Source organism: Amblyomma mixtum, chromosome 3 (genome assembly GCF_055824585.1).
Source record: "Amblyomma mixtum isolate Tamu chromosome 3, ASM5582458v1, whole genome shotgun sequence".
Lineage (NCBI taxonomy): Eukaryota > Metazoa > Arthropoda > Arachnida > Ixodida > Ixodidae > Amblyomma > Amblyomma mixtum.
In genome coordinates, this window is record NC_143014.1 from 243,564,214 (window position 1) to 243,582,736 (window position 18,523).

Genomic DNA, 18,523 nt, shown 5'->3' on the forward strand with positions numbered 1-18,523 from the left:
TAGCGTGAGGTGAGGGCTAGGTGTCCACATGTCGGTGGACACTTGAACCAGAGGGAAGGCGCAAAACTGCCCTATTGGAACGGTGGACACCTCAACTATGCTTTAAGCTAAGATGCGGTAGCGACAGGTGTGCGCTGCATGCGTTGTCATTGACAAAGTTGTGACAGAAACGCGGCGCTGAAGCCATAGGCCGTCGGCGTTCGTTGAGTTCATTGGCGTTGGCGTTGACCACGTTTTACACTCCGATCATTTTAAGGAAAGGAAGTGCGCATAATGGCTCACTGGGTCAGTGGACGCCTAAATCGTGCTTATATATAGGTACGTGGAGTGATGAGAGAGAGATGTGAACTGCAGGCATTACAAGGTTATGCCAGAAACGCGGCGCTGAAGCTATAGGCCATCGGCGTTCATTGCCTTCATTGGCGTTGGCGTTCTCAACGTTTTATACTCCAATAATTTTAAGGAAAGGAAGGCGAGCGCGCGCGGCGAGGCACGCCAGCTGTGCGTAGTGACGTCACTTGCTCCTCGCGCATGCCCAGTATGGTCCTGCAAGAGCACGTGAAACGGCGAGACTGTGGGCAGTGTAGCTCACACAACAATATATGGCTACGCGCAGATGTTGCTTTCGCAATCTTCCAGGTTTAACCAAAGCTAAACCACAGTCATTTTTTTAAATGCGGTTCTAACCAATAAATGTCGATATTCCGGAATTGCAAGCCGCAACAACCTGGCTATTACAGTCAGTCACAGCAGAAAAATAAGAAAGCGCTGGAATCAGGAGCGCGGTAAGACATGTATATCGTTCGTCGAACTAAGTATACCATGCTCGTGAGTTTGGAGGCATTTACCTGTGAACTCAGACAAGCTGGTGCAGATCGGGAGGGTCCACCTACGCGTCAAGTGCTGCCGGCTAGCGCTGTCTACTCACAGAATGTCGTCACGCGCTTAGTGGGCGCTGCTTTGTTAAGCAAGTTTTCCACTGCATGTGAGCACACTAACAACTTCTGTAGCCGTAACAAGCCACCGTCAAAGTGAAGCCATGAGTAAGTGGCACGAAAAATGCAATGTTCTGGTTTCCGCGACGGTTAAGCGGTAGTTCCTACGCTGACCACATGATGCTCGTTGATCACTCAGTGCACTGTCTTCTCGTTCAATGCACATCGTACGAATCAGAACATGAAAACCACGTTTTTACAACTAACCTTCCCTTTATGCTTTCGTCTCATGGACCAATAATTTAAATCCGACGGTTTACTTTCTGTTGCGCTGATACGATTTCATTCTGCAAAAACAGCGTTTAGTGCGACCATCTACGTCTTAGTTGCGTATGTGGAGTGGAGAAAAAGTTCATGCAATCTGCTTGTGCAATGCTTTTTCAGTGTTTTTCTGTTCCAATGCTAAGCAGGCCTGTTTCTTTTTTTTTAAGCGCTTCTGGCCACAGCATGCGTTCGTAAGCCTTATAACTTTGTCAAAACACTTATAATGACGTCTTTTGTGTAGAATAAGTAATTGAGCCTTACAGGCATGAACACAGAGTACCTCGCAGACCTAGATGAATCTGCGCAGCCGTGAATCTGTTTCTGACATTATTTTGACGCCGAATATGCAGTTTTATTTCGAGTACCGGATAGCTCAGTGCTGTAACCTGTTAAAAAAACCATCGGAGCTTGTGTAATAATTACATTATCCTTTGCTGGCAAGCAGCGACAGTTAGAATGCTTGACACTTCAGAGCACCTCATCGCTGAGTGTTATACCCGCTTGAACAGCATAAACTAACAAACTTGCGGTGACGAAAGGCAACTGCACACAACCTTAATGCACGCTCACTTAACTTTACAAACAACGCGTTTCGAAGAGCGTCGCATATACACATCTGTGCTTATTCTGAGCTGCCTTCCGATAGCCCCGATTCTAATATGCCTTTCTTGATGAAGCACGAGTCAGCCTAACTTTCTTCCGCGTGGAAAGCTATTGTGCTCTTATTTTGCGGTGGTACCTCGTCAGATTTTGTCGCTCGCTCTGCACTGTTGCCGACTTTGAATACAAAAGGCCACAGTTTCGTTAGCAGCATGTTTCAGTAGCAGTTAATGAAAGCTGTGAGGCTCATTTGTCAAAGGAGACAGAAGGGAAAAAACACGCAGAATGGGAGGTAAAATTAAGTGCAAGAATTGCGTCTTCTGTAATACAACACTTTCCTGTGGCCTGGTATAGAGTTTGGCTCATTGTGCTGGCTGAAAAACGTATCATCGAGCTTTTACGGGGAAGTGAATGTCCACGCAGAGGGCGCCACTTACCGCACGAATAGGAGGGACCTTCCAACGAGAAATGAACAACTTTTTCAGGGTTATAAGAGCCAACGCAAAAGGAAAACAAAAAACAAACTCAAAGCCTTTCACGGATGGAGCGGTCGCTTGCGTTAGGATATATATCTTTCCTATATATATCGAAATCCTCGTTCTTCCGCGAAGTCAAATATGTTGTTTTTCCCCTTCTGAAGGTTTGCAAGAATCCATGTGAACAATAAAATCGTGATAAGACGCCGGTGCCTTGTATGCCCTTCTCGCCTATACGTACCTTACTGCTTGTTATCCCCGCTTTTCATTGGTTCCTCGTCGCCCTGCTCCAGTACTGTAGCTTCTGGTGCCTTTCATAACTAGTTGCATTTTCTTTAAATTGTTTTTACAATGCCTCCGAGAACTTTTGGATTGGCTTTGTTATGCCTTAATATCCCCAACCGCCTTCGACTGAATTTTCTTCTTCAACCTTTGACTGAGTCTTCCTTAGATTCAAACCTCTACTTGACAGCCTCCAAGGGGCCAGCGAGACTCAAGTGCCGTGTCCTCTTTTCGAAGACCCTGCGGTCAGCATCGTCTCCTCCTGCATGTTCATTCCTTGAATGGGCCTCCTCCAGAACTTCCAATGGGCAGCGAGACTCAAACTCGCTGTCCTTTTTTTCGAAAACACTGCGGTCAGCATCGTCTCTTCTTGTGCGTCTACTTCGTGATTGCAGGACACGGATCTCTTTGCATTCAAAAAAGCAATCCACCTCTCCCACGGACGTCCGTCCTGCTCTCGGTGCTATCGCGCGAACGCACGGGAGAACGAACCGACGGACAGCGTTTTTAGGCGCGTCGAGGGCACATGATGTGCTGGTTATCACCTTTAAAAAGAGTTAAACATGACGCAGGCATTTATTCTCCCAAAAAAGTCCCCGCAGCTTCCTCTATTTCCAATTGGAGAGTGGCGCATGTATTCTGACTAATGTAATTCGACACAGGGGCGTAAAAATGAGCATGCATGCGCTTATTTTCACAACACATTTCCGCTACCAAGAACCACGGCACTTTGGGTTTAAGTTCGGGAAGGAGCATACTTCGAGGAGAAAACGGAGCATGAAGACCAAGACCACACTGGCATTGCCTGGCACTGCTTGCACCCCACTGGCAGTCCGGCATTTTGAGTCCGTATTCTAACCGGCAGCGCATCCCTTCCTGGCGTTTAGCGTCGCGCGAGGCAGCGTACCCGTCCTGCGCTTGCTTGCGCGGCGGCGGGGCTGCCAAACGAATGGGCCGAGATTAGCGCGGCAGCGCACGTCAGGCCCTTAGTTTTGGGCGATGGGCATGCGAGGCGCGTCTCCGAATCCCGGCGTCCGGAGCCCCGACTGCGGCGTGCACGCGCGCGGAGAGTGGCAGTCTGTCGCAGGGTGCGCCGCCGAGATCCTCGCCGTAACCCGATTAGGGCGGCCGAGACGGACGCTGGCTTGTCCGACCCGGCGCTTTAATGGCCGTCTCGGATGCGGCTCGCGAGCAAGGCCTGCTGCTGCCGCTGCTGTCCCTGCGCCGACGTCATGTCGTGACCCGGCCTTATATTGCCCTTCTCGACGGGGCAAGCAATGCGTGCACAACGCATGCGCCAAGTGCGCAACCGGCAGGTGCAGCGACCTTGGTCAGCAAAGAGGCCGCATTCTTGCCTTTCCCTCCTCTTCGACGGCAGTCTCCTTCGCCTTCTGTGCACTCGCTCCTTACGCTTACTTTTGTTCTGCGGCCTTTTGTTTTGGTCGATATCGCAGTTCGTAAGGAGCAGACCGTTACGTTACTGGAGGCGCTCTGACTTGCAGTATGGAGAGCGGGGTCGCTAAATTATTCCTGAGGAGATGGCGGAGAACACTGCTCTGGTTCTATCGTCACTCGGCTTGCAGGGCGCAGGCACGGGGCAGGCTGCTTTGGCAATCGTGACAGAATGGATTTCGATATTACCGTTAAACGAAGTTTAGCTGCAAACATCTTTTTTTACCCGAAATGCTGGAAAGAAGCGGCCGAGCTCTCTATTTTTGCCGCTGCGAAAAAAAAAAGTCAAACGTGAATGCAGACCTTTGGTGCTCTTTGGTATACCTGTGCAACCTTACTATAGCACATATTATATTCCCGTTAGAGGCATCTGCCGGCGCTCCTGAGTAAATATATGACGTCGGTGTACTCCGGAGTGAATAGCACAAAAAGGTTTTGAAGATATTTTCCTTTGGACATTTATAGTTTTTAGTGGACGCCTTGCTGTGCGCTACATAAGGGAAGCGTTTATTGAATCGCGTATGGCCCAGAAATGTTTCCATTCAGCTGCACTGCAATGAAGCCGAGCGCCTTTCTTTTAAGTTTTTTTTCAAAGTCGTACAAGAATGCTTCTCTTTTACCAATACGAAATGTTTTATAGGCGGATTCGCCCCAAAAAATGGAATCTTCTAAACGTGTGGCAACATTTATAGTCGGATACAATTCAAAAATGAAAATGACGTCGACCGGTTCCCATGCAGCAGAGGTTATATGGGCAAGGAAGGAGAAGAGACGGTCTTTTACCTCGTGCCGCGAGGAATGGGTTGCTCATTGTTCAGGCTAGGGATGCGGAGGGGTGGAGGGGGGATGTTGGAAAGAAGCTTTAGTGTCGTTAGTGCTGAGGAGCCTACGTCCCAAGGCGCGAGGAGAAAGGAACATGTCCATTTCTTTCCTATCTAGCCTCTGCTGCATCGCAGCCGCGAAGTCAAGGGAGCCGGCATTGGCTCGAGGGCCTCCTTTGAGGAGCATTATTCGCCGCTGCATTCCTGCCTTGCATCCGATGCCTTGCAAATAAACCGACATGTTGTCCACCTTTCCTTAATTTACCCCATTCTTGATGTTACAAGCGAATGAACAGTCCAGACACGCGCAGTAGAGCAGTATATAACTACAGTAAATTATTTCAGCCCTGTTCTAACGCCAAGCTCAGATGGCAGTGAACCCAGCAGTATCTACACAGACCAAGTCTAACAGACGCCGCACATGTGGGGTGCAGTATTCCAACATACACTTCGTGAATGAATCGATGGAATCAACGCTAAAAAGACGAGCTCCCGAAGTGGAAGGAAAAAATAAAGTGGGTGACTATTCTCTTCAAGATCGAGGATGAAGACGTGGATACCTCACTTTGAGCGGCAGTACACGAGTATGGAAAAGAAACCCATACTCTGACATTTAGGTGACCGTCACAAAACTTCGAGATTCTTAAATCCTATTACTTCTCCGGTCCACCAGGGCACTCAGTCTCTTTGCCGAGTACAGCTTTCAAGAAGCAATAATAATTAAACCTTCGGCACCCACGCTTTGCCAAAAAAAAATGCACATTGTGCACGCGCTGCCTTTAGGCGCGTAATGTGTGCAGCGAGACCCTGAACATCTGAATCCCGTTGCCACAACGACTCTCTCGGGTTAGGCGCAACGTGGTGCGCGCGGAAGCTGGGGCTTCGGAACCGAGAAAAAGTAGAAGTCGAGAAATAGGGGAAAACGAAGGAAAGGAAGGAACGGGAGCCGCCAAGCTTCGCACGCTTCCCGGCACTTCCTGGCGCCAGCTTCATTCGCTGCGAGAGGAGCCCAGTGCCGGCAGCACCTCGAGCGATCGCAGCCGGAGCCAGGCGGGCTCCCATCCGCGCTGGCAGCGCAATCGGACCTAAGCGTCCGCGCCCGTGTTACCAATCTGCTGCGAGTAATAAGCTTGTTAACGCCCTGCTTCCCGCAAGCCGCGGACCGCCGGGGCCGGTACGCCAGGAGCGCCGAATTTAATCCAGCACCATCCGCCGGAACCAGCGAGGAGGAACCGGCGGGCCTCTCATCGGCCGGGGAGGGCGTGCGCACACACGCACACGCGGAAAAGAGAAGCGCTTCGCGGCAGCCGGTGTCCCCCCCTCTCCCCTTTGCCAGTGCAGAGCCAGCGCCTCTCTTTTCTTCGGTGCTCCTCATAGACCGCAATTAATTTGTGGCCTGAGGGGGAATCCCCGAGCTCAAAGACAAATCATTCCCCTCCCTTCTTAAGCCCTCTGCGGCGAGGTGAGAACAACAGAACAGGAGGATTTTCGCCGCCGCTCGCGAGGCGCCAGACGAGCTGGGGGACGACGGCGCCCCGGCGCTAGGGAAGAAGAAGAAGAAGAACGAAGAGCAAACTCGCCGCCGCTATCTCGCCACGCGTCTGTCTCGCTCCGCGTCCCTCAATCTCTCTTGCGGTCTAGCGCTGCTCCGCCTTGTTTGCCACCGATCTTCGCAGGCCTTGCCGCTTTTCGCTCTCTGCGTTGTTTTTCGTGCTCCACCGCCACCCACTCCCACATCGACGTTTCACTGCTCTTCGCGCGCGCCGGTTTTCGCGCCAAACCGCACCGCACTGAGGCGCGCATCGAGGGTGCTCTGTTGCGCTTGCCGGCCTCTCAATCTGTCTTTCGCCCCTTTGTTTTCAGTACTTTTTCTTTCTCTCGACACCCCACCAGTCTTGTGGCCGTCGCACTCTCCCCCACCCCCTTTCTTGGCACTGCCGAATGCCTGCCACTGCTGTGTTTCATTACGGCCGTGTGCCATTGTGCATCCATTCTTGGCAGCTCGCTTCTTGGCGGAAGAAATCTTCTTTCGTCTTTTCTTGCTCCACCGCTCCCTACGATCCCTTACTTCCCTTTGCTTTCTCCCCATTATAGAAACTCGAGTATTCCTAAGATCGTAAAAAAAAAGAAAGAACTAAGCAGGTGATCATAAAAATAAAGAGAGCAGCTCTTTTCCAGTGCTTCCCGCTTTCTAGCGGCGTGAAGGCTTTGAGCCCTGACCATCGTATCTGTGCTCCATAATCTCTGCTTGTCTGGGGAAGTCGGCTATGCCGTTTATATTTTTGCTGCGTTACTTGCGGCTTCCCTTTAAAATTTCGGGGCTCATGTCTCACTCTTCTTTTGCGCCGGAGACGGTAGGATTTAAAATGAATGCTCGTCCCTTTTGTTTCGTTCTTTGGGGTCGGAATAAAAAGTACGAAGATTTGAACTTCCCCTTCTAGTTCACTACGGCGCCATCGTATTCCGCTCCGAGTTTGTCGAGCTTGCACACGTCGCGGGACGTTATTCTATAGGAGAGGGATCGGCAGCGTGGATCCTGGCTTGTCTATAGACACCAAACTTTGGGCTTCCGCGTCAATCGCGCATACTTTCGCTAGAGAAAAAAAAAATGCAAGTGAAAAACGGGACAGGCAGAGCTCGATATTGAGGCGGAGGCTGCAGAGCCTTGAAACAATGCTTAGGCCCCGCAGTACGAGCCGCACACAAGTAACAAGATTGCGATCCGCAAATAAGTGGCACAAAGCCGACGTGTAACAGCCTTGTTGCCAAGTTACGGAGAGCGCACGTTCGGGAAAGGTACGTGCTCAAGCTATATGCACGCGGTATAGCAAAACTAAGAGCACTGTGTGTGCTCTTCCTCTGTCTTACGTTTTTCGCCGTTGTTCAAAACACGAAGGTGTGTCGCAAATGAGGGATATGCTCTGCTGTCGGGATGGAATCTGCTGTCGGATTACGCCTTTGCTCGTGCTTCTTCTTGGATCTCTGAAAAATAAGCGAACAGCCAATCGGCTTCCGAATAGAGAAACATCGCTCCCAGTGAAAGCGATATAGACCCAGTTATCGTCAGATTATTCTTCTTTTGTTTCAGTAGCGAGAATCTTGTGAAAAGAGAACATGGTTTTTTACAAGTCTAGTTCACTGATGAGGGAAAGGTTTAAACACAGCGCTGTAACTGTATTAAAGTTTTCTCCTATGGCAGGGGACATGCCCCACTCTCGAAGTCGGCATATACGCCAATCATACATGCACGAGCTGGAAACGGGTGCAAAGCGACGAAAGGTAACGAAAGAGGAGTCATAAGGCTCCCATTTATTGGTGCTGCAAGGAACGAATCAACAAATGAGCGACACTTTGCGCAGCCTTATTATACACAATAAAAAAGAAAGATGGTTCGACAAAGAAGGCAAGAATTTTGTCCCTTTTTCAACCATGAAATGTTTTGATTCTCCCATTCTCTGCAATCTCAGTCAAACAGGACCGGAACTGCGGCGAACTTGACGCTGATACCGAAAGAAATTTCCGTCCATAGTATTTTGATACGCTATAAAAGAAAGAATTTTTCCCTTCGTAAGATAAGAGGAATTCGAACAACGCCTGCACGGCTTGTCAGCTGGTTAACTGGCACCTAACACCACTCGGCCGTTCGTTTTTTTTTTTTTTTGCCTGCGTTCTCTTTTCGGTATAGTAGTGTTTAAAGCTAAACACTACTACACGGGCACATGCAGTGTGTTTAACTATTTTCCTAACCGCTCTCTGAGAGTGTCAGTCACCCGTGATCGATAGATGCGAGAGCCTATATGAAAGCTCTTGCGGCGTCGTGGGACACGTTGCCCTATTTCGTAGATTAAGTTTTGACTAACCGTTCAGTGTTAATGTAGTCTGCTATCTAGCCGCCAGGTTGCAATTTTTAAACCCGTAGTGAAACCAATGCCGCGCCGTGACCGCTAGCGACCATGGCAGCCCAGCAGCCCCATCGCAAGTGCGGTATCGCAGCGCATCTCGTGTTTGTGCCGCAACGTCGACGGACGTTTCTGACTCGGACAGCAGCCGCGCGTTCGATCCGACCAGCTTGCCTTTAGGATAGAGCTTGTGCACCAGCTCCTCGAGCCCGACGACACACCGACCGTTCAGGTATCAAGCACAGAAGGTAAGACTGAAATCTGAGCACACAAAGCACATAACAAACGTCTTGAGTAAGACATGAGAAATGTACTATATATAGTGCTTTTCCACGTCACGAGACTGCTTCGCCGAATGACACGTCGGTCGTAAGGGTTGTCTGGAACTTATTTCTCAATGACTTTGGGAGCTACAACGATTGTTTTTTCAACATACTGTAGTGCTGTGACGGGAAACGTTTCATATATATTCTGACGTCCCGAGCAGACTTTATTGCCACCGGCAGGAATAGCGTACGCCACGAAGGCGACGATGGGAGATGATTATGAATATAGACAAATGAATGTGAGGTTCGCACACAATGCTTATAATATTTTGGGTTTTTTTGCATTTTTTTGTTTTTAAAATTAATGGCCTACATCTCATCGACCCTTACGAATCTGCCGGTGCTAACGGCAGAGGCCCATAAAGGTCGATGCCGACAACTTCAAACGGTGCGAATGGGCAAGAAAGGGCCTGGAGGAGGTCCGCAGGAGGCGACGCTAACCGTTTAGTATTGGCAGGGAACACAGTAGGCGACGCATTTTGCAACGCTGATCAAAAGGCCAGGCCAGAAGCAGCGGCTCTTAAGGCGATCGTAGGCCTTCTGGAAGCCCAAGTGACCAGCGGTCGGATCACCGTGGAATGTTTGGAACAGGTGAGAGCGGAGGGAGCGGGGAACGACAGGAACCCAGGAGGGGCCAGGAGGGTTGTAGTTGTACCAGAGCAGCGTGCCATTCTGTATGGTGAAATTGGTGAGCTGGCGGCGCAGTCGAGCATTCGGAGGCTGCGTAGCACCGGTGAGGCGGTCAATGAGCGTTCGGCAGTAAGTATCGGACAGCTGAGCGGAGACGAGATCTCTGGGCATGGTTGGAGAGACGAAATGAATGGAGGTGGTTGTCACTGCATGAGGCGGTTCATCCTCATGAAGGCCTGGTGACGAAGGAAGCGACCTGGGTTGGGTGGTGGCGAAGTGAGCGGACAACGAGAAAAAGTATCGGCGTACTGATCAATTCGCGCTACAAGGAACATACACACGGAAACACAAACGGACGAAGCGCATATATGCGCATCGTCCGTTTGTGTTTCCGTGTGTATGTCCCTTGTAGCGCGAATTGATCAGTATGAAGCACAAACTAGCCCCCGCTCTTGCAGTGTCGGCGTCCTTATGCTTTCCAGCTTTGTATGTTACTGTAAAATAAAATTCTTGGAGGCGGAGAATCTAGCGCCCGAGCCGTCCAGACAGGTTCTTTAAGGAGGACAACCAGCACAGAGCATGGTGGTGTGTTACGATAGTGAAGGCTCGGCCGCATAGATAGGGGCGAAACTTTTCAACGGCCCAGGCCATGGCGAGGCACTCCTGTTCGGTGATGGTGTAGTTACGCTCGGCTGGAGTCAGTGTACGACTCGCGCAAGGAACGACCTTTTATGCGGAAGAAACTTGTCGCTGCAACAGCACAGCGCCAGGACCATGCCCACTGGCGCCGGTGTGGAGAATTGTTGAAGTAGATCCATCAAAGTGGCAGAGGACAGGATCGGAGGTCAGGGCTTGTTTAAGTTCTGCAAACGCTGCCTCGCAATCGGTAGACCAGAGGAAATTTGTTCCGGCAGTGAGAAGCATGTTTAGAGGCGACGCGATAGACGCGAAGTGCGGATGATCCAACGAATGTAGGATGCCAGTTCAAGAAAATCACGAAGCTCTTTGGCACTGGACGGACGCAGGGAAATGGAAAGCAGCCGCAATTTTATCGGGGTCACTTCGCATTCCAGCCTTGCTGACGACATGGCCAAGCATGTTGATGCATTTGTAGGTAAAACGACATTTTTTTAGAATTGAGCTGAAGGCCAGCCCCTGCAAGCGCAGTTAAGACTTCATCCAGGCGTTCAAGGTCATCTGTAAAAGTCGAAGAAAAGATTATGATATCGTCCAGGTAAAAAAGGCAAGTTTTACATTTGAGGCCCCGGAGAACTGTATCAATGATGCGCTCGAACGTAGCAGAAGCGTTGCACAGCCCAAAAGGCATGACGTTGAATTCGTATAACCCATCTGACGTGGTAAAGGCTGCCTTTTCTTTGTCATCTTCAAGCATACGGATTTGCCAGCAACTGGATCGCAGGTCGAGGCTGGAAAAAAATTCGGCTCATTGTAAGCAGTCAAGGGTGTCGTCAATGCGCGGGAGTGGGTATACGAGGGGGTACCCAAAAGAAACCGGACTTATTTTTGTTTGAACTTATTTGTTCACATTTTAAGCACAGACCTTCAATCTCGTTCTAAGTATTCCCCACTTGCAATGATACGCTTGTCGAATCTTTCATTCCATTTTTCAAAACATTGTTTAAATTCATCTTTTGTAATGCTTGACAGTGCCTCCGTCGTTTTTTTCTTCACCTCAGCAACATCAGCGAAACGCTTTCCATTCACCTATTTTTTCATTCTAGGAAACAAAGAAAGTAGCACGGGGCAAGGTCGGGAGAGTATGAGGGTTGAGAAATAGGGGTCATGCCATTTTTGGTCCAAAATTGTCGTAGAGACAGGGCTGTGTGAGCAGGGGCATTGCCATGATGGAAAAACCAGTCACCCGACCGCCACAAATCTGGCCGCTTCCACCGCACACTGTTGCCCAATCTTTTCAAAACATCGTAGAAAGCCTGGCTAACTGTCTGACCCTGCGGAACAAATTCTCAATGGATGACTCCTCTCACGTCGAAAAAACAAATCAGCATTGTTTTGAGGTTTGGTTTCACCTGACGAGCTTTCTTGAGGCGAGGTGAATTTGAAGTTTTCCATTGGCATTATTGTTGCTTTGATTCAGGATTCGATTCATGAACACTTGAGTTGTCCCCATAGCATCGTCCTTGTACGTCTTTCTTAATATTTAAAGAGTTTCCATTCAGCTTTTACCGAGCAAAAATCAGAATTTCACCGGCGCACGCTGTTCATGAAAATCAGCCATTGCAAAAACGACATTCACACACTCTCGTCGTCACTCTAAAACTCTGCCTAAAATAGTCTGACATCGTTCAACGACGGCACTCGGCTTACTGACTCTGGAATGTTCGTTCTATGCGCTCCTAGTGGCGAAACGCGGTACCACAGAAGCTTTGCCGACCAAAAAATGTAGTCCGGTTTCTTTTGGGTACCCCCTCGTACATCCTTGTGACTTATCTTGTTCAGAGCACGATAATCGACGCAGAAACGTACCGGACCATCCTTCTTCTGCACTAACACGACTGGTGAGGACCACGGACTGGACGAAGGACGTATGATGTGACGATTCAGCATGTCAGTGACATTAGCCTCAATAATCTTGCGTTCGGAACTAGACACTCGGTACGGGTGGCGACGAACCATCCCAGTGCCTGTGAGTTCCGATGCGATGGGTGGCTGCAGTTGTTTGGCCCAGAACTGCAGAATGTATGTCAAAGGAGGCGTGCTTCTTCAAGACGGCAGCCAAGGCTTGGGCCTGGTGTCAAGAGAGGTCGGCGCTCATGGTAGCGGAAAGTGCCTCACCAAAGGAAGCAGATGAGGAAGCTGGTTGCGCGTGTTTGGAAAGGGAGAGAAGCGTCATCGGCTTAGCGCTGGCGATTGAAGCGACAGTAGATCATTGGCGAAGAAGAATAGGCTCAGGCGTAGTGTTTGAGGCAGCCGGGAGAGAAGACCCATGGGAAAAACGAAGAAGTGAAGGAACAATAAAAACTCCTCGGGACAGAAAGCGCGGGCTCGCTACGGCCATGGCGTCCCCATCGGCAATGTGGACGGAAACAACTGAAATGACATCGGCGCAGCCAGGATATATGACATGGTCAGCGGCTGTAACCAAGGGGTGAGGCGTCCGGTCAGAGAGGTCACAGATGTCGGTTTCAGTAACCTCGACGGGTGATTCGCCGCACGTAATGACAGCGGATGCTGATGAAAGAAAATCCCAGCCGAGAATGAGTTGATGAGCAGAGGAAGAGAGCACAGCAAGTTCGATGTGATGGCCGATGCCGTTGATAGTGATCCGAGCGGTACATTGTCCAGAAATGTGCATCGGTGCCTCATTAGCAGTACGTAAACGCGGACCGAAGTAGGGAGTATGGACTTCAAATTTAAGTACAGGTCAGAGCGGATGACGGAAAGAGTGGCGCCAGTATCAAGTAATGCTTCCACAAGAAATCCTTCAACGTCTCCGAACAACAGATTGGACGGGGCCGCAGTAGGACTAGTAGGAGGTTGTGGCGGTGTAGTTTTACCTCCGGAAACTGCACAAGTCAGTATTCCGGGCGGCGGTCCGAGGGCTGAGAAGGTGCGGGAAGAGGCGATGAAGAGCGACGGAAAGATGACGGGGAGTGGCAGCGCAATGCACGGTCGTTCGAAGGTCGACTCGGTCAGGAGGAGGCGGCGGGGAAGGGGAGCGACGATGATCGGGATAGTCGTACTTCGGCCGGTACGGAAACTGCGGGTACATGTCGACGTGTCATGGGTCACTGTAACCGGACCGCTCGTCACGCATTCGCCGGCGGCAGACACGTGCGACATGACCAGGAATTCTGCAGTAAAACAAACGAGACGAGGTGTACGCGGCGCCATACAAGCAGCGACGGGAGGTCTTGAAGAAATAGCTGCGAGGTCGGGCTGCACAGGTTCAAAACGGGAGGGCAGGAAAGGTGACGGTGGAACCGCAGCAACCTCAGCATACGTCGGGGCGCAGCGAGAGACAGGGGGCTCTTGACTAATCGGCCGCGTGAAGGAGGCCAGCTCGTCCTTGACCATGTCACGCGAACTGGAGGCAGGAGTGGGAGGTGGGAAACTGGTGGCAGGCGATGAAAGGGCGCCGTGGAGTTCTTCGCGGATTATGTAGCGAATGAGCGTGCGCAAGTCTGCATCAGCAGATGGGCGGGAATCCCAGGTTTCTTGAATCCGGTTCGACTGCAGGTCGTCAAGACGCTGGCAGGTGGTGCGAATGTCAAGGATCGATGAAAGGTTCTCGGCAGCAAGTGCAGTGAAAGCGAACTAGCCAATGCCTTTCAGGACGTGGCGAACGCGGGCGGCTTCAGGCATGGCCTTGCTCGCACGTCGGCAGAGAGCAAGCACGTCCTCAATGTAGGATGCGTAAAACTCGCCTGGAAGCTGAACGCGAGTGTCCTTTTTTTTTTTTGTAGACTGCAGGGCAAGCGCTGGCGGTCCCAAAGATCGGGCGAATTTGCGATGTGAAGTGGGACCAGTCAGGAATAGAATCTTCATGGTTGAAAAACCAAGTCTTGGCCACATCAGACAAATAAAATGAGACATTAATAAGCTCTACGGAAGTGTCCCAGCGGTTCAAAGAGCTTACGCGGTCTTATTGCTGCAGCCAGTATTCAACGTCGTCGCCACGAAGACCCGCGAAAGCTGGAGAGTCGCGCTGGCGGGTACTGACCGTCCTAGCCGGCTGGGCCGGCGGCGGTGTGGTAGGGGTTCCAAAGGCCATAGGCTGCCGGTGGTAGGATCGGGGCCGACAGGAAACATGCCGGTGGCGGCCGGAGGATGGACGGTGGATTGTTGTGAGCGACGCGAGTCGATGTGCCTCATCGGGGCAGGTGGGCCGACCAGACTGGGACCGGAACGGAGCTTCAGAGGTCTAGGGAGAGGTACAGAGGGACCAAGAGCCACCTACCACGTGTGAGATTGAAAGCGTCAGGAGCAGGCTGTATTGGTTGGTTGGTTGGTTGGTTGGCCTCAAGTAGAATGGCACATACCCACTACGGGGGAGTGGCCAAGACACAGGCGGATTGCCACTGGCAAGAATGGCGTGCGCCACGAAGACGACGGTAGGAGATGATGATGATGATAGGCAAACAAAGATGAGGTTCGCGCACAATGCTTAAAATATTTTGATTCTCTTTCTTTTTTTTTTTGGAAGATTATTAGTCTGCACCACATTAATGCCCTAAAGTAGAATATGCAGCTGCCGTTGGGAACCCACATCAAGAGTACCTTTCTGAAACCACTGAAACTATCCAAAATCACGCCGTTACATTTGTCTATTCCTTTTATTTGTCCTACGCTAGTGTAACCGAACTAAAGAACCGATCCAGCTTACCCTTATTAAAGCACTGCCGAAAATTATCCACTTTAGCCCTCTTTTATAGATTCTACTATTCCCTCCCGTCGAGCACCAGCATCACAAAACATTGCCTGTTTTCAGTTCGTCACAAAAAGAGTTAACGGGTGTCATACCCTTGCCCAAAAACAAATATTTTCGCAGCCTTTCTTTATCCGAACAGCAAAAGAATGGAACGGCCTTGCCAGTGCCACTGCAATCTTAGAAGATTTAGTTAATTTCGCAGATATGCTGAAATATTTTGGCGTATTTTAAGTTTCCATGTACCCTTGTACTAAAACATTGACGTATTGTAATTTGTTTTGTCATGCAGTTTTTATTGTTTACTAATTCGTTAACCAGTTCTTATCCACCGTTCTGCGCCTCTTTCTGTCTTGACGACGAGATAAAACACAGTTGTTGTTGTTTTTTTTTACGGGCAAGAATTTACAAGAAAAATTTTGAGCCTGACAGGAACGAAGGCTAATCATTTCTGCAAAAGCGAACAAAAAATGCCAGTCTGTTAGAGTTACGACAATACTAGACTGGCTTGGTAGTGAATGCGCGGTTTAGCTCGCCCAAAACCAAAGAGCGTCAGGAAGCGCAGCTGAACAAATCTGGCAAGAAAAACAAAAGCGCATGTTACCCACAACACGTTACCCACAGTGAGCCCTGAGACATGTTACACACCAGAAAACGCGCAGGGATTTGAGATTTTCTACGCATCACATTCGTTTATGCAAGGATGTCGCAGAAAACTCACCTTCAGCGCACGAGCGCATCGAAATGGAAACTGCTTTCACTCAGGTTGCGACCACATATTTCTTTTCCAGAAAAATATTTTTCCCCGCTACACCAGCCGGAGATGCCGAAAGACGGACCCACCGAGAGAAAACGACCACACTGAAGAGAACCGCGAGGCGACCGAAAGACGGTGTAAAGAAAAGCGCCCCTGCACAGCGTTGTGCGGGCAAACCTTTTCCGACGCTGGACGGCTCGTCGTGAACGATTTGCTGCATTATAAAAATAACGTTTGCGTCGAGCCCGCGTCCGTGCCACGCGGTGAGCTTAGCGAACAAACAAGTGGACTCCCCCTCTGTGCGCAAGCGGGAGGGGGGGCACACAGCTCAGCAACGCCGGAGCGCGGGGGGACTCTTCCTCTCGCGCGCGGCCGCTGGAAAAGCGTCGCGTCCTGTTACTGGGACAATCTGTTATCAGCGCGAACCGGTGCGCCGATAAACAGAGACGTCGGCGTAGGAGCCCGCGGCCAATGTTTGGGACGCCGGACGTAGCGACTCCTGTGGCGGCAGCGCTTACTCTGATGGCGCTGAATATTTGATCAGATCCAATACGCGCTTCCGTGCTCTCTGCGATCGTCTTTTTCCAAATGCCATTACAGCAGCGCGGGCTGCCCCCCTACGCGCCTGTACGCGTTTATGGCGCGGCCAGCTCGGTCTGCGTCCGGCCCCTCCGAGGAGAGGAGGAGAAGGACTCACACACACACACACAACGCCGGCGGTTGCGGCGTCAACCTGGCTCTTCCATTCCACAGATGCGCTCACACGCCGGAAGCCCTCCGAGCGTTCTATTATAAAACGCCGCTGCTGCGACTCGGGAGCAGTATAAAGCCCGTACAAAAAGGAACCGCTCAGCTTATTGCGAGTGGCTGTCCTTGCGGGTGCATCTCTTCCTGGGGGTGGCATCCTGTTCTTGTTACTTGGCGATGCTTTATATCCGCCTTTGCCGAGTCCAGCGGTTATTACTGCTTGCCTGACGAATGAATTTGTAATGCCACGAAACGCTGGAAGCTTTGTTGTTGCCTCTCTTGCGCATCCTACCTTCTTTATTTTTTCTCTCTCGCGTCCACCCGGGTCTCTGCCGATGCTGAGAAACCGCCGTATTAAGCTTGATATATTGCGTTGCCAAAGGATTAATGGTTGTAGCGATTGAAATGAAACCGCGAAGAACCGGGATAATTGTTGGGCCTAATGATCACGCATCGGCTCAGCTGGCAAACAAGTTCGCATTACGGACAAGCATTTGCCTGGTGGTAACAACCGTTCACACAAAGAAAAAAAAAAAGAACTGACTCTGGAGGAATTTGAAGAAATTATGAATGATGGTGGTGATTTGATGCGTTTTTTTTTTAAGGGTGTAAAAACAGCTTTGACCAAAAAGTGCCATGGCGCTATGTGTTTGTCTTCTCAAGGTGAGGTCAGTGCCCATTTTGAAAGCATTTGCCACACATACGCCCAGCACCAAGCCAGTGGAAAGCTTGTACCCATTGTATCACCGGTGGGTGCTCGGAATCTTTGGGCATTGAAGCACGCGCCTCCCGCATACCAGGAGAATGCTAAAGCAACAATAGGCCACCGCTGCTGTCTTTGAAGAAATTATTGCTGAATGAGATGCAGTGTTCTTCTAAATTATTGGGCGAAGGCTTGCTGGCCACTTATCCCCCCTCCCTTAGGGCATCAGTACAATGAACTGGGCCCCACATAGTGCGCTTCTACATGAGCCGTCCGATCCAAAAGGAGCGATTGCGTATTTGACACAAGACCTCATCGAGCAATGCATGCAGCCGTGTCTCTGCGGCGCCTGTGGTGACTCAGTTCTCCGCACCAGAAGTCTCCAGAGTTAGACCCTCTGCAACCTGAAGTGCTGCTCCCGACATCATGTCGGACCTCTCTCTGTTTACATCACCGCCGTCCATGCATTCGAATCGAATCTTTGTTATCGGCAACGGATCTCATCAGTCACCATATAACCAATCCCTCGTACGTTCGTAACGGCCGACTCCTGGATGCTTGTTCCAGGTCGGGTTAATCGAAGCAAAACGTGCTCATTTCCGTGAGCGCAGACATGCCACGGAAAAATCTCACAGGTTGTAGTGAACGTAGCCAACTTTGATTTGAAAATACGGCGCTAAATAAAGCGCGAATTCGCCAGCAATCATTACTACAGCAAACGGCTACGAACGAAGACCCACACACTGATTCCGAATGAGATCTGTAGAGTAAAGATTGAAAGATTGAAAGGAAGATTGCCGAAATCCTCTCGCATGGCCACCACCCAGTATGCTATATATTTATTTCGCATATTTGGCGTTTTGTTTTCTATTTAGTATATTTCGTAGATACCAGTAACTCATGCGCTGAGGAACGAGGCCGTGTATTTTTGTGGCTCTCCACTGCTTACATTAAGAGGGTTTCAAATTGCGCAATGTTCCCAAACCCTCTTAATGTTCATTTCGTGCACATCGGGTCTCAACATACCATCAGTGTCTCCAATAACACGCATACGTTTTTTCATCGAATTCGTTGCCGACATGTGAAGCTTATAATGTGTGCACATCGCAATAAACTTCAGTTGATAGTTTTCGCACCAGTGTTTGTGTCGTCCCTGTGTTTTCC

General features: G+C 50.3%; 1 protein-coding gene across 1 annotated transcript in view; it reads left to right on the plus strand.

The window, feature by feature from the left end:
- The window catches only part of LOC149354201 (uncharacterized), a 102,633-nt gene that overhangs the window by 16,103 nt on the left and 68,007 nt on the right, over positions 1-18,523 (plus strand). The gene's annotated exons all lie outside the window — the stretch shown is intronic.